General features: G+C 35.4%; 1 pseudogene; it reads left to right on the top strand.

The window, feature by feature from the left end:
* LOC101976807 (cytochrome P450 3A12-like) overlaps nt 1–25,480 on the top strand; it is a 28,156-nt pseudogene extending 2,676 nt beyond the window's left edge.
* Nucleotides 25,481–25,949: the final 469 nt, after the last annotated feature.

The following is a 25,949-nucleotide window of genomic DNA, read 5'->3' on the forward strand; positions in this document are numbered from 1 at the left end:
AACAACAGGATTGTGATAACATAAATCTTTTAGGCTAGAAGAGGTTGCTGGTGTCCTTAAGTCCCTAATTTTACTAGAATTCTAGTTAAAACCTGAGATAAATTAAAATGATCCTCAATGAGGAGATAAAAGTTTATGCGTGGCCCTGGGAAACACTCACTTTCCTCACCCTGCGTTTCCTCATGTGCCCATGGAGGTGATAATTCAGAAGGTCCAAGTATTTATGAGACAACATAAGTAGAAGAAGAAATATTGCAGAAGAGAAGCATGTTGTATTCATAGACAAGGGAAATTGATTATGTATAATAGAGAAAATCCAAGTGACTTTACATATTTTATTTCAAACATTGCATATTTTCTCTTTTCTCCTCAGAAGCCTCTGAATAAGAGCTTCTCTCTAACCACCTGTTAGAAACAAGAAGCCTGATTTCATGAGATTTGGGTCATTTAATGCAATGTCAGTACATTTGCAACAGTAATGTAATTTCATTTTGTTCTTCTTCCTAGGGTTTGTCTAATTTTGACACAGAATGTTATAAAAAGTATGTAAAAACATGGGGGTGAGTATTCTGGAAATTTCTCTTTGGTAGACTTGTTATGATGTGGTGCCCCAAAGCATGAGGACAACCTCAGCCCCGAGCTTTTGGATGCAACCCTCTGTGCTGCAAAGTCCTTAGAGGCTTGTCCTGCCAAAGGTTCTGCATCTCACCATGAATCTGGGTCTACAGTCTGACTTAGGTTGAGAATGTTGCATGTTTTGGCTTTTCTCCTGCTTTTGATGACCCAGAGTTTCCAGCCTTAGTTTGTGTCCAATGCCTGGCTATTCCTATCTTCCAGATTTTTCTTTCTTTTTGTCCCCTTTAGATGAATAAAATGTATTATTTGAGAATTGTTTTTTAAAATCATTGGCTTATAAATTTATGGCATAATCTATTTCCTCCATTGATTTCCTTTTAATTTAAAGACAAATTCTCTTATTTAAATTTTAGATTTAATGTATGCTTTTGAACAAAAGGCTGGGAGGTACTGGGAAGCAGATGGGAAACCATTTCTGCTCAGATTTTTTCATTTCCTTAACTTTCTTTCTTCTTTTATATTTTCATGATTATTGTTGCTCATATGCCATTTTTAAGTTTTCAGTGTTGACTTTTCAATAAAGCATTTCTTTCTCTTCTTCATCCATTTGATGTTGAGACCAGACATAGGATATAGTTCCACTAGTGAGTTTCCTGGTGAATTGATAGGGTTTATATTGGAGGGTGCCTCAGCTAAGTAAAGCAACTATTCTCTTTTAGAGCTGGTGGGGGATTGGTGGGAGCCAAAGAAGACATGTAATAATTTTGCTCTCCACTAAAAATAGTGGTAGAAGACATTGACTCTTCTTCTTTATCTTCTCTCATCAATCCCCAGAAAGCCACAGGCCTGGCCAGAGTGTTCTGCTCAGTTGACATGGCCCAAGGACACAACATGTGATCCAAGGATACAACATGCTCCACTGGGTCTCCAAATCCCCCATTTTAGCTACCACTTGAAAAACTTAATAATTGTGAGAAGTTATTCAATTGTCTGCCTTCAATTTTTTTCACAAACCTATATTTGGCTATGTAAAAAGTTATGGAGACTATGGGCTGAGGCTGCAGCTCAGTGGCAGAGCACTTGCCTAGCACGTGTGAGGCACTGGGTTTGATCCTTAGCACCATATGAAAATAAACAAATAAAGGCATTCTGTCCACCAATAATTACAATAAATAATAAATAAATAAGTTATGGAAAATAGTGTAGGCAATACTATTGTATTCACTATCTAGATTTAACAAGTGTTCCAATGCTATTTCTAATTATGATCTCTTAGGTGGTGTATTTTGTCTCTTTCTACCTACTTTATCTACATTACCCTTTATGCTATGAAGACTGCAGTGTCTTCTGAGGTCAGAATCCTCAACTAGAACTTTATGTTGCTATGTATTGTAGGGCTAGGCAGGTAGAATAGGTAACATCAGGATCGAAGTCTGGATTTCTGCTGCAAAATCTGGCCTGTTATATTTAATAAGCCCTATTTTTCTAACACAGCATATATGATGGTTGACAGCCTGTTTTGTTTATTATGGAGCCAAGCACTATCAAAACAGTGCTCATCAAAGAATTTTATTCTGTCTTCAGTAACCGGTGGGTAAGCATTCACTTTTCAACATTTTCACATTTAATTAGTTATATTTAAGTTTTAATGTATTCTTTTCAGTTATACATGACACTAGAATGTCTTTTGACATATTATACATACAATGTACAACTTCCCAAGCCTGTGTTTGGACATAATGTGAAGTTTCTCTAGTTGTGTATTCATATACGAAGATAGGAAAGTTGTGTGTGATTCATTCTACAGTATTTTCTATTCTCATCCCCTCACCCTTCCATTTGTTCCCCTTTGACTAATTCAAAGTAACATTTATTTATTTATTAACTGAATTTTTATCCTGAGATATTTATAGGTTCAGAGGTCATTCCTTGCCAAAAAAATTATCAGGCAGTTGCATGTATAATTTATTCTGTTTTACCCAATGATAATTTTTTACATGACTATAAATTTATTAAGTTCCTATTTCTATAGTAACAGGAAATTGATACAATCTAAGTTTTTATTTTTATTTTTCCTGTTTTTTGTGCCTATATGTATGAGTGTGCAGCTCTGTGCAAATGTATCACATGCCTACATTTGTGCAGTTTTAGATTGTGTTTTTAATGTGTTTTCACCAATTCTTCATTAACCTTAGAAATGTGCCTGGTTTCTTGTGTGTTGACCACAGTGGTCAACGTTTGCACCTACAAATAGGGAAAATCCTATCTGTATGCTTTTTATTTGTTTGTTTTTCTTTTCCTCTGACATTAGCTGGGAATTCCAGTGTGAGATTGTATAAGAGCTATGAGAGTGAACATTTCTTTAGAAGGATATAGACTTTAATCTTCCAAAGTTTACCCCAATTTTAGATGAGGCTGATGTGTGTGTGTGGATTCCCATACAATCTCTATCTTCACTTTTTAAAAACTTTGGGGACTGGGTTTAGCTCAGTTGGTAGAGTGATTGCCTCAAAGACACAAAGTCTGGAGTTAAATTCTCAGCATCACAAAAAATTTTTTAAAATCTTTGATTAGTGTATGATAATTGTGGATGATAATAAGATTTGCTGCTATGTTTAATAATACATATATTTCACACTGCCCAAATCTAGCCTCTATTTACTTCCCAACATGTTCAAATCACTAATCTACACTCAGATGAATATTTTTACTTGTCTTTCTGTATGTGACTGAGCATACATTGTAGAATTATTCCTGATGCTTGGGAGAAAGCATTCAGTTTGCCACCAGTAAGTGTATGGTTAGCTGAAATGGATTTTTTGTAGAATCTCTTTGTCAAGTTGAAAAAACTTTCCTCTGTTTCTAATCTCCTAAATTTTACAGTGAATGAGTGTTGAAAGCATATATTTATTTTTGGGTGGGGTGGGACTGAAGATTGAACTCAGGGGCACTCAACCACTGAGCCACATCTTTGGTCCTATATTGCACTTTATTTAGAGACAGGGTCTCACTGAATTGCTTAGCACCTCACCATTGCCGAGGCTGGCTTTGAACTTGTGATCATCCTGTCCCAAACTCCCGAGCTGCTAGGATTACAGGCATGACCACTGTGCCTGGCTGGAAGCATACATTTTAGTACAAAAATATATTATATATGCTGGAACTAAATTTCAGGGGTTTTGCTTTGGTGGGCTAGCACCCAGGTGAAAAATAGAATTATCTTTCTTTCCCCCTCTTCCCTTGTAGAAAATATTGGAAGAAATTCCATTAATAACGTGTTTTTTTTCTGTATGTCTTTTATTTATTTGTTTTTCTTTTCTCTGACATTAGCTGAGAGTTTTATGTAGACAAAATATTTTATGTTTCAAATATTATTATTTTTAAAATTATCATATCTAAGCACCCCTTTATCAAGATGCTTATGTTGTAAATGCATGTAAAGACAGAACTGATCTTAGGTAACATATAGTTGACCAAGAACATCTGTTATCTGTCACCAACCCATTTCTCCTCTGCAATAGCCCTGGGGGTTGTACTAGGTCTTCTTAGGTCTTCTTCCTGTCTATTCCTCTGGAAAAAGCTTTCAACCAAAGGAAATTTTACATTTAAACAAGGGTTGGAATATAAAGTCCAAAAATGATGTGAGGTACCTGGGTGTCTCTTCCAAACTCTTAGGTGGTTAGGCATTTGGAATAAATACTATTGAATGTCTGACATAGTAGGCAGTGGATGTTATAGTTAAAGCTTCATCCCAGGGCTTCACAAACTGATTTCCAGACCACTCATATATAATCAAATCAAGCCTTTATTCAGGCACACTGGTGGCAGCTGACCAGAACATAAAACTGTTCCCCTGATCAGCCCCAAACAATTGCAAGGGCATTTTTATAAGCCTGTTTAGGGCGTCTAGTCAGTGCAAGCAAGTCAGGAAACAGAAGTGGGACAGTGCAGTCAAGCAGAGGTAAGCCTAACCAATCAGAGTTAGCCCAGTCACCCCTGTTACAGAAACAGAGCCCAGTTACTCTAGTTACAGAAACAATACCCCATTAGGTAGTTCTGTGTTCTTAAAGGTTTCTATAGCAAAAGGAAAAGAACATCTTGTCCCAGTCATGACTTTTCTACTTGGCATGGTTGTTTTACAGTATGAAGTCATAAAACAAAATGGAGTCACATTTGCTCCTACTATCACATTTCCCACTGGTTTTAGTAGGTTTGATGTCAATCTTGCACATCATTAGGCTTAAGTCCAGGTGTTCTTTTTCTACTATCACACACTAAACATTTTTTAAATAAAGCTTGTTTAACAAACTTGTGCAACTGTGGAGACCTCCACATTTATGTAGAAAAAATATCTTTTCCTTTGACTCCAGAGTTTTGGTCTAGTGGGATTTATGAAAAAAGCCATCACCATGTCTGGGGACGAACAGTGGAAGAGAATAAGAACACTTCTGTCTCCAACCTTCACTAGTGGAAAATTCAAGGAGGTAATAAAATAGGAAGGTTTTTCATTGGAAACTTAAAGGATTAATCTGGGTATGGGTAGAAAGTGAGAGAGATAGTAGTCCCTTTCAAACGGATAGTCCTCTGAATTTGAACTTCCTAAAAATGTTTTTTTGTCTTTATGTTTTAGAAGAGGTATAATGGGAATCATTATAAATGTCTCATATTTCTTCATTCTGGGAAAGCCATAGTGTTGGGGACTGAGTCTCCTCACTTAACTATGCATGATCTTTTGTTTTGTGCATAGATATTCCCCATCATTAACCAGTCTGGAGATGTGTTGGTGAATAACATGAGACTGGAATCAGAGAAGGGCAAGTTTATAAACTTGAAAGAGTAAGTAGCAGGGCAGTTCTGGCATTCCAAGCTCCACCAGGAGCCCCATCCAACTGCCTTCTGAATTCCAAATGTTGAGCTAGTGCAATGAGCAGACAAAAGCAAGTTTGGAGTCACAACTCCAACTGTTCATCCAAGAAGGAGCTTCTCCCAGGTGGAGACAGGGAAGCTGGGGAGAAAGGATCTCTCCTGTATCCACCAAGGTTTGTTTGGCTGCTATTTGTGACTTTGGATATACTAGAAGACAAAATACTGTCAAGGTCAAGGTCACCTTATTTGAGCCCTCTAGGAAGACTCAGTTATTCCACCCTTGTCCTGCTGAAGCTCAGTTTGAACAAAACTATCATCATTCACATTCTTTTTGTGCTACTGTAGTATGTCTGATTATGGATCTTATCCCTGTTTGGGTAAGCTTCTTGAGTTCAGAAGTGAGTCTACCTCACCTCACTGTGCCCATCACTCCTGGAACAAGGGCAGTACTCATTTGCAACTCATAAAGGCCTCATAGTAAGTGTGAAGGATCATGGAGTCATCTGAGAGTCCAGCAGATAACGGTGAGTGTGTGGCTCACTGCTTGTCTTGCCTGGGTATGTGAACTTACTCCTACTTTTTGCTGCATGTGTAGTGGAAGGACTGGGAAGAGCCACTGGTTTTAACTTTCCATGTCTTTCTCTATTCAGCATCTTTGGAGCCTATAGTATGGATGTGATCACAGCGACATCATTTGGAGTGAACATTGATTCTCTCAACAACCCACAAGATCCCTTTGTGGAGAAAGTCAAGAAGCTGTTAAAATTTCATTTCTTTGACCCTTTGCTTCTCTCAATAAGTATGTGGACTACCATGTTATTAGTTCCCTCTCTCTATTTAAATAAGATCATTATTGATACATAATTAACAATCTTTTAATTACCCCACTTAATTATACAATTAAATTGTTCAGTATGAAGATATACTCAACCATCACTAGTGACCATTTTTCAACTCAGAACCAGACTACCATTTCATTATAAACTCTGTATTCCTCAAGCCTAAGCAACCATGGATTTATTTTCTAACTATAGATTTGCTGATACTGTGAATTTTCTATTAACAAATCCTACAATATTTGTCTTTGCATGTCTGACTTCTTTCATTTATCATTGTATTTTCAAATTCTTTCATCCTGAAGCATGCGTGAGTACTTCATTTCCTTTTTAAAAAAATTATTTATTTATTTGTTCTAATGAATTATACATGACAGTAGAATGCATTCCACTACATAAAACACAAATGGAGCACAACTTTTCACTTTTTTGTACTTGTACATGAAGTAGATTCACACCATTTGTGTCATCATACATGTTCCTAGGGTAATGATGTCCATCTCATTCCACCATCACTACTACACCCATCGCCCCTCCATTTCCCTTGCCCTATCCAAAGTATCTCCATTCCTCGGATAACCCCCCCCCCCATTATGGATCAGCATTCACTTATGAGAGAAAACATTTGACTTTTTGTGTTTTGGGATTGGCTTACTTCACTTAGCATGATATTCTCCAACTGTATTCATTTTTGTAAAAATTCCATGAATTTATTCTCTTTTAATGCTGAATAATATTCCATTGTGTATATGTACCACACTTTCCTTATCCATTCATCTGTTGATGGAAATCTAGGTTGGTTCTACAGTTTAGCTATTGTGAATTGAGCTGATATAAACATTAATGTGGCTGCATCACTGTATTATGCTGATTATTAGTTCTTTGGGTATAAACCAAGAAGTGGGATAGCTGGGTCAAATTGTGGTTCCACTCCAACTTCTCTGAGGAATCTCTATACTGCTTTCCAAAGTGGTTGCACCAATTTGCAGTCCCACTAGCAATGTAAATGCCTTTCCACTCACATTCACACCAACATATATTTCTGCTTGTATTCTTCATAACTGCCATTCTGACTGGAGTGAGATGAAATCTTAGAGTAGTTTTGATTTGCATTTCTCTAATTACTAGAGATATTGAACTTTTTTTATACATTTGTTGATCACTTGTGTTTCTTCTTCTGAGAAATGTTTGTTCAATTTCTTAGCCCATTTTTTGATAGGGTTATTTGCTATTTTTTGTGTTAGATTTTTTGAGTTCTCTATATATCCTGGAGATTAGTGCTCTATATGATGTGCATGTTGTCAAAACTTGCTCCCATTCTTTAGGCTCTCTCTTCACCTTATTGATTGTTTCTTTTTTTTTTTTTGATAAGAAGCTTTTCAGTTTGAATCCATCCCATTTATTGTTTATTGATTTTATTTCTTGCACTTTAAGAGTCTTGTTAAGGAAGTCAGAATCTAATCTGACATAATGAAAGTTTGGGGTACTTTTTATTCTATTAGGTGCAGGGTCTCTGGCCTAATTACTAGGTCCTTGATTCACTGTGAGTTAAGTTTTGTGCATGGTGAGAGGTAGGGACTTAATTTCACATCGCTACATATGGATTTTCAGTTTTCCCAGAACCATTTGTTGAAGAGGCTTTTTTCCCCAGTTAATGTTTTTGGCACCTTTGTCTAGTATGATATAACCACATTCATGTGGGTTTGTCTCTGTGTCTTCTATTCTGTACCATTGGTCAGCAAGTCTATTTTGGTGCAGATACCATGCTGGTTTTGTTTCTATAGTTCTGCTGTATAGTTTAAGATGTGGTATAGTGATGCTTCCTGCTTCACTTTCTTTTTAAGGATTGCTAGCTATTCTGAGTCTCATATTTTTCCAAATAAATTTTATGATTGCATTTTTATTTCTATGAAGAATGTCATTGGGATTTTAATAGGGATTACATTAAATATGTATAACACTTTTGGTAGTATGGATTTGCCAGAATTTAATTGAGACTTTTTGCATCTATGTTCATTAAAGATATTGGTCTGAAATTTTCTCTTGTTGATGTGTCTTTGGCTTGTTTTGAAATCAGAGTGATTGAATGAGTTTGGAAAAGTTTCCTCTTTTGCTATTTCATGGAATAATTTAAGGAGTATTAGTTTTTGGTCTTCTTTGAAGGTCTTGTGAGAATCTGACTGGTAGAGCTTTTCTTTGTATGTAGGCTTTTGATGGTGTCTTCTATTTCCTTGCTTGAAATTGATCTAATTAACTTGTGTATATTACCTTGATTAAGTTTGGATAGATCATGACTCTAGAAATTTGTTGATGTCTTTGATATTTTCTATTTAACTGGAGTATAAATTTTTTTAAATAGTTTTTAATTATCTTCTATATTTCAGATGTGTCCATCATGATATTTCCTTTTTATCACAGATTTTAGTAATTTTCCTCTCTTTTTATTAGTGTGGCTAAGGGTTTATGAATTTTATTTATTTTTTTAAAGAACAAACTTTGTGTTTTGTCAATTTTTTCAATTGTTTCTTTTGTTTCAGTTTCATTGATTTCAGCTCTGGTTTTAATTATTTCCTGTCTTCTACTACTTTTAATGTTGATTGTTATTTTGGGGGGGGCTTTGAGATGTAATTTTAGGTCCTTTATTTATCGACTTTTTATTCTTTAAAGAAATGAACTCCATGCAATGAACTTTCCTCTTAGTACGACCTTCATAGTATCACAGAGATTTTAAGATGTTGTATCAGTGGTCTCGTTTACCTCTAAGAATTTTTTTATCTCCTCTCTGATGTTTTCTGCTATCCCTTGATTATTCAGTAGAATATTATTTAGTCTCCAGGTGTTGGAGTAGCTTCTGTTTTTCATTTTATCATTAATTTCTAATTTCATTCCATTATAATCTGATGGCATGCAGGGTAGTGTCTCTATTTGTATTTGCTAAGAATTGTTTTGTGGCATAATATATGGTCTATTTTAGAGAAGGATCCATGTGCTGCTGAGAAGAAAGTGTATTCACTCATTGATGTATGAAATATTCTCTATATGTCTGTTAAATCTAAGATATTGATTGTATTATTGAATTCTATAGTTTCTTTGTTTAGCTTTTGTTTGGAAGATCTACCCCGTGGTGAATGTGTTGTGTTAAAGTCACCCAGTATTATTGTATTGTGGTCTATTTTACTCTTGAATTTGAGAAGAGTTTGATGAATGTAGATGGCTATTACATTTGGCATTTTCTTGTTATCCCATAATTCATTGTTTGGGGAATAAGTATTTATAATTGTTATTTCTTGTTGATGAATGGTTTTCTTAAGCAGTATAAAATATCCTTCTTTATTCCTTATAATTAACTTTGTCTTGATGTCTACTTTATTTGATATGAGGATAAAAACCTGTGCTTGTTTACACAGTACATGTGAGTAGTATATTTATTCCCAACCTTTCACCTTCAATTTGTGGATGTCTTTTCCTATGTGATAAGTCTCTTGAAGGTAGCATATTGTTGGTTTTTTAAAAAATCCAATCTGCCAGCCTATGTCTTTTGATTGATGAGTTTAGGCCATTAACATTCAGGGTTATTATTGAAGTGTGGTTTATATTTCCAGTCATTTTGCTTTATTTTTGGTTTTTAATTTGACTTGGTTTCTTTTTTGATTGGCTTTTCCTTTAGTGTACTTCCTCTCTTTGCTGATTTTCATTGTTGTTTTTTATTTTTTCTTCATGGAATATTTTGCTAAGGATGTTCTGTAGTCCAAGCTTTCTAGTTGTAAATTCTTTTAATTTTTGTTTATTATGGAAGTTTTTCACTTCATCATGAAATCTAAAGCTTAATTTTGCTGGATATAAGATTCTTGATTGGCATCCACCTTCTTTCAGAGTTTGGTATATATTATTCCAGGACCCTCTAGCTTTGAAGGTCTGGGTTTAGAAATCTGCAGAGATCTTAATTCATTTTCTCCTATATGTAATCTGATTCCTTTCTCTTGTGGCTTTTAAATTTCTTTCTTTATTCTGTATGATAGGCATTTTAATTGTTATGTGCCTTGGTGTAGAATCTGTTGTGATTTTGTACACTTGGTGTCTTGTAAGCCTTTTGTATTTGATTTTCTAATTCATTATTTAGGTATAGGAAATTTACTAATATTATTTCATTGAATAAATTGTTGATTTCTTTGTTTTGAAACTGTATGCCTTCCTCTATCAAAATAATTCTTACATTTGGACTTTTCATAATTCATGAATGTTCTACTCATGGTTTCTTACCATCTTCACTGTGTGGTCAACTTTACTTTCAAGATTATATATTTAGTCTTCATTGTCGGAGGTCCTATCTTTCAAGTGATCTAATCTGATGGTGATGATTTCTATGGAGTTTTTAATTTGCTTTATTGTTTTTTTTTATTTCAATGATTTCTTTTCCTTTTTTTGGTAGAATCTCTATCTCATTATTGAAGTAAACTTTTGCTTCCTGTATTTGGCTATGTAACTCTTTATTGAAATGACCTTTTGTTGCCTGTGTTTGCTTTCTTATATCATCCTTTAATTCACAGAACATTTTAATTACATACATCCTGAACTCTTTTTGGACATCTCTTCTGCTATGCTGGCCATTGGTTCTAGTAATGTATCTCGGTTTTTTGGGGGCACTTTCTTCCCTTGTTTTTTCATATTGTTTGCATGTCTTTCCCTTTATCAGTGCAGATCTAAGGTATTACAGTTTTTACCAATAGACTTATAGTATCCCTGCAGAATTCCATGACCTCTCCTTTAAAGAGGAGATCAATATTAACATATCCCCATGCAAACATTATGCAGGCTTAATTAAACCAAATAGCTTCTTTTGAGATGTTTACAGGTTTGTCACAATAGACAGAAATGGTGAGTTTGATTATTATTAACAATGTAAACAGTAGGTTGCAAAAAGATCTACAGTTTATAATGGTGGACAAAGAGAGAATGGGGGACTGATTTAGGATGAGATGTTAAGGAGGTAGGAAATGAGGATATAGAGTTATTAGATCTTAGGAAGCATAAAAGAGGAATCAAAAGATGTTGGCTAGTAGCAGGAGAAAAGAGACAAAGAGACTTTGAGGATATAGATAAGTGGGAAGGAGAGAAAGAGAGAGAGAGAGAAGAGAGAAGAGAGAGAATAGAGAACAACAAATAATTTTATTTGCTAATATTCTGTTGAGATTTTGCATCCATAATTATAAGATATATCAGTTTGTAGTTCTCCTGTATTATCTTTGTGTTAAGTCTTAAGATTAGGGTAACATGGGCATTTTAAGATCTTTTACAAGTGTTCACTGTATTCTATATTTATAAAATAATAGATATTTCTATGAATGTTTGTAAAGAGGTAAAGAAAAGGTATTAGTTCTTTTAATGTTTGGTAGAATTGTCCTTGGAACATCTGGACCTGAGCTTCACTTTGTAGAAAAGTTCCTAATTTAGTCTCATCACAGGATGTATGTCAATATATATTTTGCATTTCTTTTTGTGTCAGTTTCTGTTGTTTGTGTCTTTTTAGGAATTTGTCTATTTCATTTATGTAATTTGTATAATTGTTGTGTAATCTGATTGTTACAATATCTTTATAATTCTTTCTATGTTTATAATGTCAGTATTTCCCAAGTTTTCATTTTGAATGCTACTAACTGTAGCCTTTCTATTTCTAGGTCAGAGTAGCTATTATTTTGTGAATTTTGTTGGTTTTTTTTTCAAAGAATTGCATTTGTTTTAATTAATTTATTCTATTGATTTTATTTTTTATTTGATTAGTTTTCACTTTGGTCCTTAATATTTTCTCTCTTCTGTTTCCTTTAAGTTTAATTTGCTTTTTCTTTCATGATTTATTATGTAAAGTTTGATCATTCATTTGCAATCTTTGTTTTTATTTAATAGATGAGAATTTATCTTTGAGCAATGATGGCTTTTTCTCCATTCCATATTATACCTTCTTTATTTCCTTTCAATACTTTATCTATTTCACGTTATATTTCTTCTTTCATCCAGTGTTTATTTAGGTGCATATTGATCAATTTGTCCATACTTTGAGTTTTTCAATTTTCTTTCTAATAATGCCTTCTGGATTCCTTATGTGGTGATTGAGGAAAACATGCTCTGTTGGTCCATCCTGACTGCTCTTTCTTGAAGAGCATGATTAACTGCAGCTTCAGACAAAAGCCTAGTTTTATCCAAAGCCACTTTATTCCAGTACAATAAGGGGAAAGGGGTCAGGGTTTTCATCTTGCTCCTTTGGTCACTCCAAAGAGGCATAAGGGGCCACTGATCTCACTGGTATAGTGGTGATCCTATATATGACATCTTCTTCCTCATCCAGGGGCCTGGAGCCCAATCAGTGGTCCAAATAGAAATAGTTCCTCTTTAGGAACTCCTGTTATTTCCACTTTTCCAATTGGTAGAGAAAATGTAATTGCTCCAGGTAAATTTTACATTTTTCACTGAAGTGTCCTTTGTTTTTTCTTTCCCCTGCAGTAATATTTTCATTCCTTACTCCAATTTATGAGAAAATGAATATCTCTCTGTTTCCAAAGCATGTCACAAATTTTTTAAAGAAAGCTATAAAGAGAATGAAAGAATGTCACCTTCAAAAGAAACAACAGGTAAAATCTGGTTGTGGTTACAGAGGTTCATTTTTGATAATTTATTTGCCTATGGGTGTATGACTTCCATACTTCTTTGTATATTTTTAAAAGGTAGATGAAGAACTCTTGGTTGGGAGTAGTAGAGGGTTTCATTTGGGGAGAATAAAGAATTTAGCATCTAGTAATTGAAAAACAAGAATGAATTAGAGAGGGAACTGAAATAGAGTAAGATATATTCCATGCTTTTATAATTATGTCAAAATGGACTCTACTCTCATATAACTGAAAAGAACTAATAAAAAAGACTTAAATAAATAAAATTATATTTTCCAAATACTGAAAAAATAATGAATCAGAGGGAAAGCATTTACAATTAAATAATGGGCGTGGAATTTAGTTTGTCAAGGCATAAATATTGCTGATAGAAAAAGTCCCAAATGCTCTAAAAAGGAGTCCTTGTATGTTGTTGACTAGAATGCACATTAGGACAGCCTTTATGGAAAACTATGAGGAGGGCCCTCAGAAATCAAATACAGACCCACCGTATGATCTAACAGTGTCACTACTAGGTTATAACCACAGGAAATGAAATCAGTATGTCAAAGAGAGATATGCATTCCCATGTTTATTGCAACACTACGTTAAAATTGTTCTTATTAATTTTTTTAATTGTTTTTTAATTTTTTTATTGGTTGTTCCCAACATTACAAAACTCTTGACATATCATATTTCATACATTAGATTGAAGTGGGTTATGAACTCCCAATTTTACCCCAAATGCAAATTGCACAATCACGTTGAATACACATCCACAATTTTACATAATGCCCTATTAGTAATTGTTGTATTCTGCTACATTTTCTATCCCTTACTATCCCCCCTTCCCTTCCCTCACATGTTCTCTCTCTACCCCATCTACTTTAATAATTTCTCTTTTTGTTCATTTTCCCATTCCTTTCACAACCTCTTATATGTAATTTTGTATAGCAATGAGGGTCTCCTTTCATTTCCATGCAATTTCCCTTTTCTCTCCCTTTCCCTCCCATCTCATGTCTCTATTTAATGTTAATCTTTTCTTCCTGCTCTTCCTCCTTGCTCTGTTCATAGTTGTTCTCATTATATCAAAGAAGACATTTGGTATTTGTTTTTTATGGATTGGCTAGCTTCACTAAGCATAATCTGCTCTAGTGCCATCCATTTTTCTGCAAATTCCATGATTTTCTCATTTTTTAGTGCTGCGTAATATTCCATGGTGTATAAATGCCACGTTTTTTTTTTTTTATCCATTCATCTATTGAAAGGCATCTGGGTTGGTTCCACAGTCTAGCTATTGTGAGTTGTGCTGCTATGAACATAGATGTGGCAGTATCCCTGTAGCATGCTCTTTGAAGGTCTTCAGGGAATAGTTCCAGAAGGGCAATAGCAGGGTCAAATGGTGGTTCCATTCCCAGCTTTCCCAGGAATCTCCATACTGCTTTCCAAATTGGCCGCACCAATTTGCAGTCCCACCAGCAATGTACAAGTGTACCCTTTTCTCCACATCCTCGCCAGCACTTGTAGTTGTTTGACTTCATAGTGGCTGCCAATCTTACTGAAGTGAGATGGTATCTTAGGGTGGTTTTGATTTCCATTTCACTGACTGCTAGAGATGGTGAGCATTTTTTCATGTACTTGTTGATTGATTGTATATCTTGCTCTGAGAAGTATCTGTTCAGGTCCTTGGCCCATTTGTTGATTGGATTATTTGTTATTTATTGTCTAATTTTTTGAGTTCTTTGTATACTCTAGATATTAGGGCTCTATCTGAAGTGTGAGGAGTAAAAATTTGTTCCCAGGATGTAGGCTTCCTATTTACCTCTCTTATTGTTTTTCTTGCTGAGAAAAAACTTTTCAGTTTAAGTAAGTCCCATTTGTTGATTCTTGTTTTTACTCTTGTGCTATGGGTGTCCTATTAAGGAATGTGGAGCCCAACCCCACAATATGTAGATCAGAGCAAACTTTTTCTTGTATCAGATGCAGAGTCTCTGATTTGATATCAAGCTCCTTGATCCATTTTGAGTTAACTTTTGTGCATGGCGAGAGAAAGGGATTTAGTTTCATTTTGTTGCATATGGATTTCCAGTTTTCCCAACACCATTTGTTGAAGATGCTCTTCTTCCTCCATTGCATGCCTTTAGCCCCTTTATCGAATATAAGATAGTTGTAACTTTGTGGATTAGTCTCTGTGTCCTCTCTTCTATACCATTGGTCCACTCGCTTTTTTTGGTACCAGTACCATGCTGTTTTTTTCACTATTGCTCTGTAATATAGTTTGAAATCTAGTATTGCTATTCCGCCTGATTCACACTTCCTGCTTAGAATTGCTTTTGCTATTCTAGGTCTTTTATTTTTCCATATGAATTTCATGATTGCTTTATCTCTTTCTACAAGAAATGCCATTGGGATTTTTATTGGCATTGCATTAAACCTACAGAAAAGTTTTGGTAATATCGCCATTTTGATAATGTTAGTTCTGCCTATCCATGAACAGGGTATATTTTTCCATCTTCTAAGATCTTTTCTACTTCTCTCTTTAGGGTTCTGTAGTTTTCATTGTATAAATCTTTCACCTCTTTTGTTAGGTTGATTCCCAAGTATTTTTTTTTTTTTGAGGATATTGTGAATGGAGTGTTTTTCCTCATTTCCGTTTCAGAAGTTTTGTCGCTGATATACAGAAATGCCTTTGATTTATGAGTGTTGATTTTATATCCTGCCACTTTGCTGAATTCACTTTTTAGTTCTAGTAGTTTCTTTTTAGACCCTTTTGGGTCTTCTAGGTATAGAATCATGTCATCCACAAATAGTGATAATTTAAGTTCTTCTTTTCCTATTTTTATGCCTTTAATTTCTTTCGTCTGTCTGATTGCTAAGGCCAGTGTTTTGAGAACTATGTTTAACAGAAGTGGTAAGAGAGGGCATCCCTGTCTTGTTCCAGATTTTAGAGGGAATGACTTCAATTTTTCTCCATTCAGAATGATGCTAGCCTGAGGCTTAGCATAGATTGCTTTTACAATATTGAGGTATGTTCTTGTTATCCCTAGTTTTTCTAGAGTTTTAAAAATAAAGGGATGCTGTACTTTGTTGAATGCTTTTTCCACATCTACTGAGATGATCATATGGTTCTTATTTTTAAGTCTATTGATGTGATGAATAACATTTATTGATTTCCGTATATTGAACCAGCCTTGCATCCCAGGGATGAATCCTACTTGATCATGGTGCACAATTTTTTTGATATGTTTTTTAATCCGATTCACCAGAATTTTATTGAGGATTTTTGCATCTAGGTTCATTAGAGATATTGGTCTGTAGTTTTCTTTCTTTGAGGTATCTTTGTCTGGTTTCGAAATCAGGGTCATGTTGGCCTCATAGAATGAGTTTGGAAGAGCTCCCTCTTTTTCTATTTCCTGAAATAACTTGAAAAGCATTGGTATTAATTCTTCTTTAAATGTTTTGTGAAACTCCACTGTATATCCATCTGGTCCTGGGCTTTTCTTGGTTGGTAGTCTTTTGATTGCTTCTTTAATTTCATCCACTGATATTGGTCTGTTCAAATTGTGTGTATCCTCCTGACTCAGTCTGGGCAAATCATATGCCTTAAGAAATTTATCAATGTCTTCAGTATTTTCTATTTTATTGGAATATAGGTTTTCAAAATAATTTCTAATTGTCTTCTGTATTTCTGTAGCATCTGGTGTGATATTGCCTTTTTCATCCCTTATGTTAGTAATTTGAGTTCTCTCTCTTCTTCTCTTCGTTAGCATGGCTAAAGGTCTGTCGATCTTATTTATTTTTTCGAAGAACTGAATAGATTTTGAAATCATCCACCATTAGGAAATGATAAATGCAATTAAAATGTGTCTGAACTGACATAAACTTCAAACAGCATATACATATATCAAAGTAATCAGGTACCTGTTGATATGTATATTTTAATGTTTTAATATATCAGTTGAAATAATTTTTTTAAATAGAGGGAAAATGTTTCATCATATCCCGTCTATTTAATAGGTAAAATTTCAACATAAAAGTTATTTTCCTGGTGATTTAATTTCATCAGATTTTATATAGTCAAAAATCATTGCATTTCCAAACCTTTAAAAACTCTCACTTTACATACTCTCCACAGAAGGCATCCTCAGGGTAGCTGGAACTTTCTGGCCCCTCATGGAGCAGGCATGGGGTTCTTTAGGTGAAGATTTTGTTTCATGTATGAAGCCTGACACAATAATGTGTGCATGCCAGGGAGCCAGGATGAGCCCTCCAGGGGTCAGTACAAAATTCATAGCTTTAAGCATGGTGGGAGTTTTCAAGAAACTTGCCAAAAATCTGATGATGAGCTCTAACAATTGTAGGAGATTAATCTGTGGCATCTTTGGTGAAGAATTAAGGTAGTAAAACAAAATATTGAAGTCCAGGACTTCTCTCTAAGCAAACAAATGCAACAAGAGACAAAGCCAACCACTCTCTGGCCAGGAGGCTGTGTTCAGAATCCACAGGAGCTCACAAGTAGTGAGAGCAAAGGCCAGTAGCTATTGGACACCACAGCCAGTTTTCATTCGGGGAAATATCCTACTCTTCAAAGTTTGTAGATGGATGCTTTTCTTCACTGATGACTTAGGAAACTCCAGCTGGACTTCTGTACTTAAAGAATTCATAGTATCAGAAGGGAAGATAAGTTCTGCACTCTTAATGCCCTGCTATCTTTGAAATCTCTCTGTTTCTAGCATCGGGTGGATTTTCTTCAGCTTATGATAAATTCTCAGAATTCCAAAGATGTGGAGTCTCATAAAGGTAAACAAGGTTGCTATCTCATCTACTGATGGGGAAACTAGAGGGAAAGATTGTTCTGGAAATGTACAGAAGATTTTCCAGGAAGAAGAGTATTTCTACCTAGTTGCAGAAAGTGCATGATTGGATGTCATATACAATAGCCTGAGGAACTTTCTAGAGAAGCACACCTAGAGCCATGTTCAAATGTTGAAGCTGATAAAAACAAGTATTTCTTTCACTAGCATGGTAGTTTTATTCAACTTATTTTCTTACTATTTTTATTTTGATGCTCAATTCTCCCATATTTGTCCACTGGAATCCCTTTCATGTAGGCTCCTGAGTCCTCTATTATTCTTGTCATCTTTTTTTATGATTGTTTTAAAAGTAGCTTCTGTTTATTCTGGCCATAGCAATATTGAACTGAAAACATAGAGGTTCTCCATGTAGTCTTGAATACACTGCTTCACTCCCCATATCTACCACCAGAGACTTATATTTACACAGTTCAGGAACCTGTATTGACACACTTCTAGCATTCACAGTCCACAGATTTTCTTAGGGTTTGCTCGTAGTCTTGTACATTTTATGACATGTAACCACATTATAGTAGGATATAGTGTATTCTGTGTCCTTTTCATTTATTTTGTAAGTATTTTCTTGCTTTCTGATTTAAGATATTCTAGGTTTCTGCGCTGTTTCTCATGACAGCTTTGTTTTTTGTTTTTGTTTTTGCAATTAATGAAATTTAGAAATCAAAATTTTTAATCATCTTGTGGATTTTTGCTTTTAGATACTCTCAGTAGGCAACATTATTAACATGAAATACTTCTACATGCAACAGAGGAAAGAAATATTTCTGTATCTACTCACATCCAGTGATATAAACTATTTTTCTCTCTCCTTCAATTTTTTTTTTCTAATTTATTGCTTTTTTCTGTAATGCACAAATACTTCCATTGCAGTTCTAATTCATGGTACCCAGTACTATGACAATCAACTGAATAAAGTCTTGAATGTTGACCAATTAATTCTAGAGATGAGGACTGGGCTTACTACAACCTGCCAGTATACATATTTTTTAAAAGATATTTTTATTTTTTAGTTATAAATGCACACAATACTTTTATTTTATTTTTATGTGGTGCTGAGGACCAGTACCTCACGTGTGCTAGGTAAGTGTTCTACCACGAAGCCACAACCCCAGCCCCAGTGTACATATTTTTAGGTTCACATGTACATATGATCTATTTATCTATTTATCTATCTATCTATCTATCTATCTATCTATCTATCTATCTATCTATCTATCTATCTATCTATCTATCTATCTATCTATCTACTTATCTATCCATCCATCCATTCATCCATCTATCCTGTATGTATCTACCCAATTCTATTCAGCTTTTTGTGATGAAGTAAACAGTCTGTAGTTTAACTCTTCAATAAAATAACCACCAAACACATGTGCCTTCTTAGCACTTGACATGTGGCTAGTGCCACTGAGGAATTGTTTAAAATTTAAACATTCACGTGTGGCTAGTAGCTACGAATGCAAAAAGCCAAGCTCCAAACCTTGACTTTTTTTGGTGCAGGGGAGAGGGTTACCAGGAATTAAACTCAGGGACACTCAACCACTGAGCCTTATCCCCAGCCCTACTTTGTAGTTTATTTAGAGACGGGGTCTAACTGAGTTGCTTAGCACCTCCCTGTTGCTGAGGTTGGCTTTGAACTCATGATCCTTTTGCCTCAGCCTCCCACTGAGATTACCGGTGTGTGCCACTGCACCTGGCCTGAACCTTGACTTTATAGTCCTATTTCATGGGGTTCATACTCACTGGGATAAAAGATTTGGTAATTAAATGTTCTCATGACAACATAGAAAACCATCATCAATAAATCTGAACTCTGTAGACCTTTCAAACACTTGTTGTGTGTATTCTTTTTTTTAATCTTGAATTGCATGATTTGCACAGAGACCATGTTTATTTCAGGGCCTAGGTATCTAAAAGTCCATGTTGATCATACTGTGTATCTTAGATAGAAATGGTATCTCTTGCAATTACCTATCTTTGGTGGTGCTGAGAATGGCATAGTTAGTAGCCAAGTCCAAGAGTGTTATAGACCTCAGGAAAACAAGAATAAAAAAAAGTTTTTCTTTGTCTCCCCTATCAGAGAGACATGAAAGTGAAAACCACTCTGCGAGTGACTCTGAATTGCTTTTCCATGGTCCTACATAGTGATCTGTGGGGTTTAATGGGATTTTCTTTATCTAAACTCTGATGTTGGGATTTGCTGAATTTACCTAAATTGTGTTTTCTCTTCTATTAGCCCTGTCTGATCTGGAGTTTGTGGCCCAGTCAATTATCTTAATTTTTGCTGGCTATGAGACCACTAGCAATGCTCTTTCCTTCATTTTGTATGAACTGGCCACCCATCTCGATGTCCAGACCAAACTGCAGCAGAAGATTGATTCGACTTTGCCCAATAAGGTGAGAAGATGTTATCTGGAGAGGGAGGAGGGGAGGCTGAGCCTCAACAAGACTGCCTCCTTTTCACTTCCTAGGAGGCTTTGTCAAAAATATAGTCACTGATTCTTTCCACCACCTCTATTTTTAAAGGATTTGAAGAGACAAATGAAGGAGAAAACAGTATTTTGGGGAAAATGCTATTCCCAAAACTACAAGGAATTTTTAAAAGAGTGTAGTTTCAGTTGTATCCATTACCAGTTACCATCATTACACCCAGGAAGTGTAAGCATGTGTCACTCAAGTGTCCAGATCATTGGCTCTGCTGAGCTGTGGCATGAGCTCCTGCCTGGTTGTCTGCTGAGTGAGCCTGGGCTTGATGGGCAGGACGAAAATGCTCTGCTCCACACATCTAGTAATGTATTTGAGAGAAGCAGTTAGGGGATGAGTGAGGTTTTCTGACTCCTGAGCCAAATTCTTTACTTCTACTTTGTATCCTCTCCAATGACACACCAGGCATTAGTCACAAGTAGTACCAGCTGTCCTTACTCCTCTGCCTAAGTAGGGAGTCTATTGGATATGAAGACACCTGGTCTCTGGGGCTGGCATGGCTGGTTTGGAGTGAAGTGGGCACAAAGCCTCTTCTTCAGAGCTCACAATGAATCCCTGAAGAACAACCAGGAGACTGGTCCAGCAACAGAGGGTGGGGCTGAGAGTGGCTTCCTGCCCTCCTTAGAATGTACTCTGGAACTGAAATTGTGTGACATGGTGCCATCCAAACTTGGACTTCTTTTGGTGGTACTGGAATGGAACTTACCAGATTCTCCCAATATTTTTTCCATGATGTAGTGTTATCTTAAAGTTTCATACACACACACACACACACACACACACACACACACACACTCACACACACACATATATATATACTCAAAGCAGGATTATTCAAAAAAATTTATATATAATTGGTTATTTCCTCTTTTCTATTTTCGTGAAATAGGCATGTGACTTTTCTAGAGAGAGGTAACAGTGATTTTTACATATTTTCCCTCAGTGTAATTGTCATATTCTATTAGTTACTTTTCCTTGCATGAGGAAAAGTAGTACATGATGATGCTGAGGATATTATACACTGAATTTGGGATTGTCCCAAAGGTCTCTTATGTACAAAACTACTCTGCACTTCTCAATGAGCCATGGACATGGTTGTCAAATGGACATGATTGTTATTACAGTGCTTAGTCAATTGTAAGCATTACTCTCCTTCTATATTGTGTTATTCCTGGGACTTCCTAACACTTTAATAAAACTACGTAGATTGTGTTTAAAGTTAGTTCTAAACATAAATTTCCAAAAATCTCTTTTTTTCTCTTCAGGCACCTGCTACCTATGAAACTGTGATACAGATGAAGTATCTGGACATGGTGGTGAATGAAACTCTCAGGTTGTACCCAATTGCTGGCAGACTTGAGAGGATCTGTAAGAAAGATGTTGAAATCAATGGAGTGCCCATTAGGAAGGGGACAGTGGTGATGATATCAAGCTATGTTCTTCATCGAGACCCACAGCACTGGCCAGAGCCTGAGGAGTTCCGCCTTGAAAGGTACAGGACCTCTGGGAAAGGGAACCACCCTGGGCTAGGGTTGTCCAAGCATGTCCTTGTATTTCTTATCATAGATGACATATAGGTAGCTATGTAATTATTTTCATATATGTCTTTGTACTTTAAGCAGTTTTCCTGTTATAAATATAACACTTTCTTGCGAAATGATATGAATTTGTGACAAGGAACAAAACAAATACTATGTCTATTCACTATCCTAAATTCTTTTTTTAAAATTTTAAATTGATTTTTTAAAAAATAAATGACAACAAAATGCATTACAATTCTTAGTACACACACATAAAAACAATTTCTCATATCTCTGTTTGTATATAAAGTATGTTGACATCAATTAATGTCTTCATACCTGTACTTTGGATAATAATGTTCATCACATTCCATCATCCTTGCTAATCCCCTGCCCCTCCATTTCCTTTCCACCCCTCTGCTCTATCTAGAGTTTATCTATTCTTCCCATGCTTCCCCTCCCTACCCCACTACAAGTCAGCCTCCTTATATCAGAGAAAACATTCATCATTTGTTTTGTTTTTTGGGAACTGGCTAACTTAACTTAGCATTATCTTCTCCAACACCATCCATTTACCTGCAAATGCCATGATTTTATTCTCTTTTAATGTTGAGTAAAATTTCATTGTGTATATATGCCACATTTTTAATCCATTCATCTACTGAAGGGCATCTAGGTTGGCTCCACAGTTTAGCTATTGTGAATTGTGCTGCTATAAACACTGATGTGGCTATATCTCTGTAGCGTGCTGTTTTTAAGTCTTTTAGGTATAAACCAAGAAGAGGGATAGCTTGGTCAAATGGTGGTTCCATTCCCAGATTTCCAAGGAATTTCCATACTGCTTTCCATATTGGCTGCACCAATTTACAGTCCCACCAGCAATGTATGAGTGTACTTTTCCCCCCACATCCTTGCCAACACTTATTGTTGTTATCATAATAGCTGCCATTCTGACTGGAGTGAGATGATATCTTAGAATAGTTTTGATCTGCATTTCTCTAATTGCTAGAGATCATGAGCATTTTTTCATATATTTGTTGATTGATTGTATGTCATCTTTTTAGAAGTGTCTGTTAAGGTTATTGGCCCATTTATTGATTGAGTTATTTGTTTTTTTGGTGCTTTGCTTTTTAGTTCTTTATATACTCTAGAGATTGATGTTCTATCTAATGTGGTAGGGGTAAAAATTTGCTCCCAAGGTGTAGTCTCTTTATTCACCTCACAAAATGTTTCTTTTTCTGAGAAGAAAATTTTTAGTTTGTTAAATTCTTTAAATAACCATGAATTAATAATATGATCATGTTCTCATAAACATATTTCTATGTATAGATATATATTTTTGCTAAACTAGATTGTATCATATTTTATTTTTGCTTGCACCTGATAATATATACATTCAACCTCTGCATGTATGATTTTTTTTGCGTGGTACCAGGAATTGAATTCATGAGTGGTCGAGCACTAAGCCACATCAGTAGCCCTATTTTGTATTTTATTATAGACAGGGTTTCACTGAGTTGTTTGGGGCCTCACTAAATTGCTGAAGCTGGCTTTTAACTTGGGATCCTGCTGTCTCCCAAGTTGCTGGGATGACAGGCATGTGCTGTGCTCAGCCTTATGTATGGTTTTTCCATCTATAATTTCAACTAACTTATAAACTTTTTTCTTGTCAGTTTCTCCTAAACAGTCTAAAACAATAAGTATTTATATAGTATTTAAATATTATTACTTATTATAAGCAATCCAGAGATGATTTAAAATATATTTCAGGATGTGCATAGGCTATACATGTATTTCCCCATTATTTTTATAAGAGCCTTCAACACCCAGGATTTTGTTTATTCTGATGCTAAAATGAATTCTCCTCAGATATGGCACATTATTCTGTGTGTATGAGTGTGTGTGTGTGTATGTGTGTGTGTGTTTGTGTTTTCAAATTTTAAAGCATGTGCCATAACTGACATAACCACTATCTCATTTTATTTTATGTATTCACTCTTATACTCCTTAAATTTTATGTGTGTTTTGTTTTCTTTACTGTCTCAATTTACCATGATTTCCTTTGAAACAGCATTAATCTCATCTCAAAAAGACGGAAAGATCCTATAGGCTAAGAGGGAGAAAGGTGGAAAAACTTCTATAGGCTAAGTAATAGAAAGGTAGAAAAATTCCATAGCTTAACAATTCTCATAGCAAAGCCACAGCTGGATTTCAATGACCAGCCCAGAAATCATCTTTTACACCATTGCTTGAGAGTGTCTAAGGAACAAACTGAAATAAGTAACTGTTTAGGTTTTAATATTTTGCTTACTTCTCATCTATTGTGGGACAAGGTTCAGTAAGAATAACAAGGACAGCATCAATCCTTACGTGTACATGCCCTTTGGAAATGGACCCCGAAACTGCATCACCATGAGGTTTGCTCTCATGAACATAAAACTTGCTCTTGTCAAAGTAATGCAGAACTTCTCCTTCCAAACTTGTAAGGAAACACAGGTCAGTAGCTTTTCATATATACAATGTTTTATTTGAAGATGTTTTTCCAAACAGAGGGGGCCAAGTGACAGAAAACTATATGCTCATTCATCATTTAATTTTTAGATCTATAGTCCAGTGAGTCTCTTTTGCACGATCTTTGAGATTTAGAGTTCTACACCATGGGGGCTCTAAATCTATGGCTTTATGAAGACCAAAGTGTAAAAAACATATGGACTCAATGCAGACTAGTGTTCCATGTGTATGTGTGGACTGTGAACTTGAGCACAGTGTAAATTCAGCTCCAAGTCTCCTGGAGAGACCCTGTACACAGTCATGAGGTGTGGTTACCACAGGGTTCTGATGTTTGAGTGAAGCTCTCCTCACCAGAACTTACAGAACTTCCTTGTCTCAGGCCTTGTACAAGATAAATGTTTATGAAATAATTTTTCAGATAAATGAATAATTTTACTATCCAATTATGACACACCTTAGAGAATGAGTAGGATGAATTCAAAGAACATGATACTAAAAGTAGTTTTTTTTTGTTTGTGGAGCATTACTGGGCTTAATGTATCTTCTTGACTTTGTTGCTTTGGTTCCTGGTGTTTCATTCATTTCTTCTCTATGTGCTTGTCTATACATTACAGATTTCCCTGAAATTAGCCGATCAAGGAATACTTCAATCTGAAAAGCCAATTATTCTGAATTCTGTGTGCAGAGATTGGATAATAAGTGGAGCCTGAACTTCCCTAATGATTTGTGCATTGTTGTCCTCAGATCCTGGGACCCAGAACATCAGAGAACAAAAATGTATTTTGTGAAGAAAACTCAAAATGAAGATAGACTCTATATTCCTCAATTGATGAATGATAAGAGATGCTGGACCTTTGCTGACCTTGCTCAGGGTCTGTGCAAAGTATTATGTATTTTCTAATGAAAAGGAGGTGCCCACTTCAGTGCCACACATGAAGACTCACCCCTTCTGGGTCTAATGGGCTCTCTCCTCTCACTGCCAGTTATTACTGGCAGCTCCTCCTGAGCTCTAATTAGAGAATCAACAATTATCACCAAATTTTTCAATAATTTTTAATGAAAATGAAGGTGGTTGTGGTGGCTTTTGTAGTGACATTGATATAAGATGTGTTCTTTTAAATATGTTATGATAAGTTTTATAATGAGAAAGTCAATAAACATATCCTTATAGAAGTTTATCTGAAGCCTCTATGCCCATTTAAGGGGATATATAGTACTCAATCAGTGAAAGTCAAAATTCAATCTTTTGATCATCACAATAAGTGAATACATGAAGCTTTTTATGAAATTCAAATTAAATAGTAAGATAGAGTTAATCCACTGTGAGTTTCCCCATTGCTGGAAAAGAATATTCATAGTGGCCTTCTGTCATTTTTGAAGCACAAAATTTGTAACACTTTACTGCGGTAGTTATTACTATCTCTCTAGCTTAGATTTCTTACTTCCATCCTATCTCCCTTGTTGATTCTGGAAAGCAAGAAACATATTTGTAGTCCATCTTCAACTCCTAATTTGATCACAAGCACAATTAGCATTGAATTAGAAAGTGGTTGATAGTGAATTGTTTTTATAGCAGTGCTCCTGAGATTCAACTGGTATCAGGAGCTACACAGGATTTTTTCATCTTCTGTCCTGTACCTTCTCTTC

Source organism: Ictidomys tridecemlineatus, chromosome 2 (genome assembly GCF_052094955.1).
Source record: "Ictidomys tridecemlineatus isolate mIctTri1 chromosome 2, mIctTri1.hap1, whole genome shotgun sequence".
Lineage (NCBI taxonomy): Eukaryota > Metazoa > Chordata > Mammalia > Rodentia > Sciuridae > Ictidomys > Ictidomys tridecemlineatus.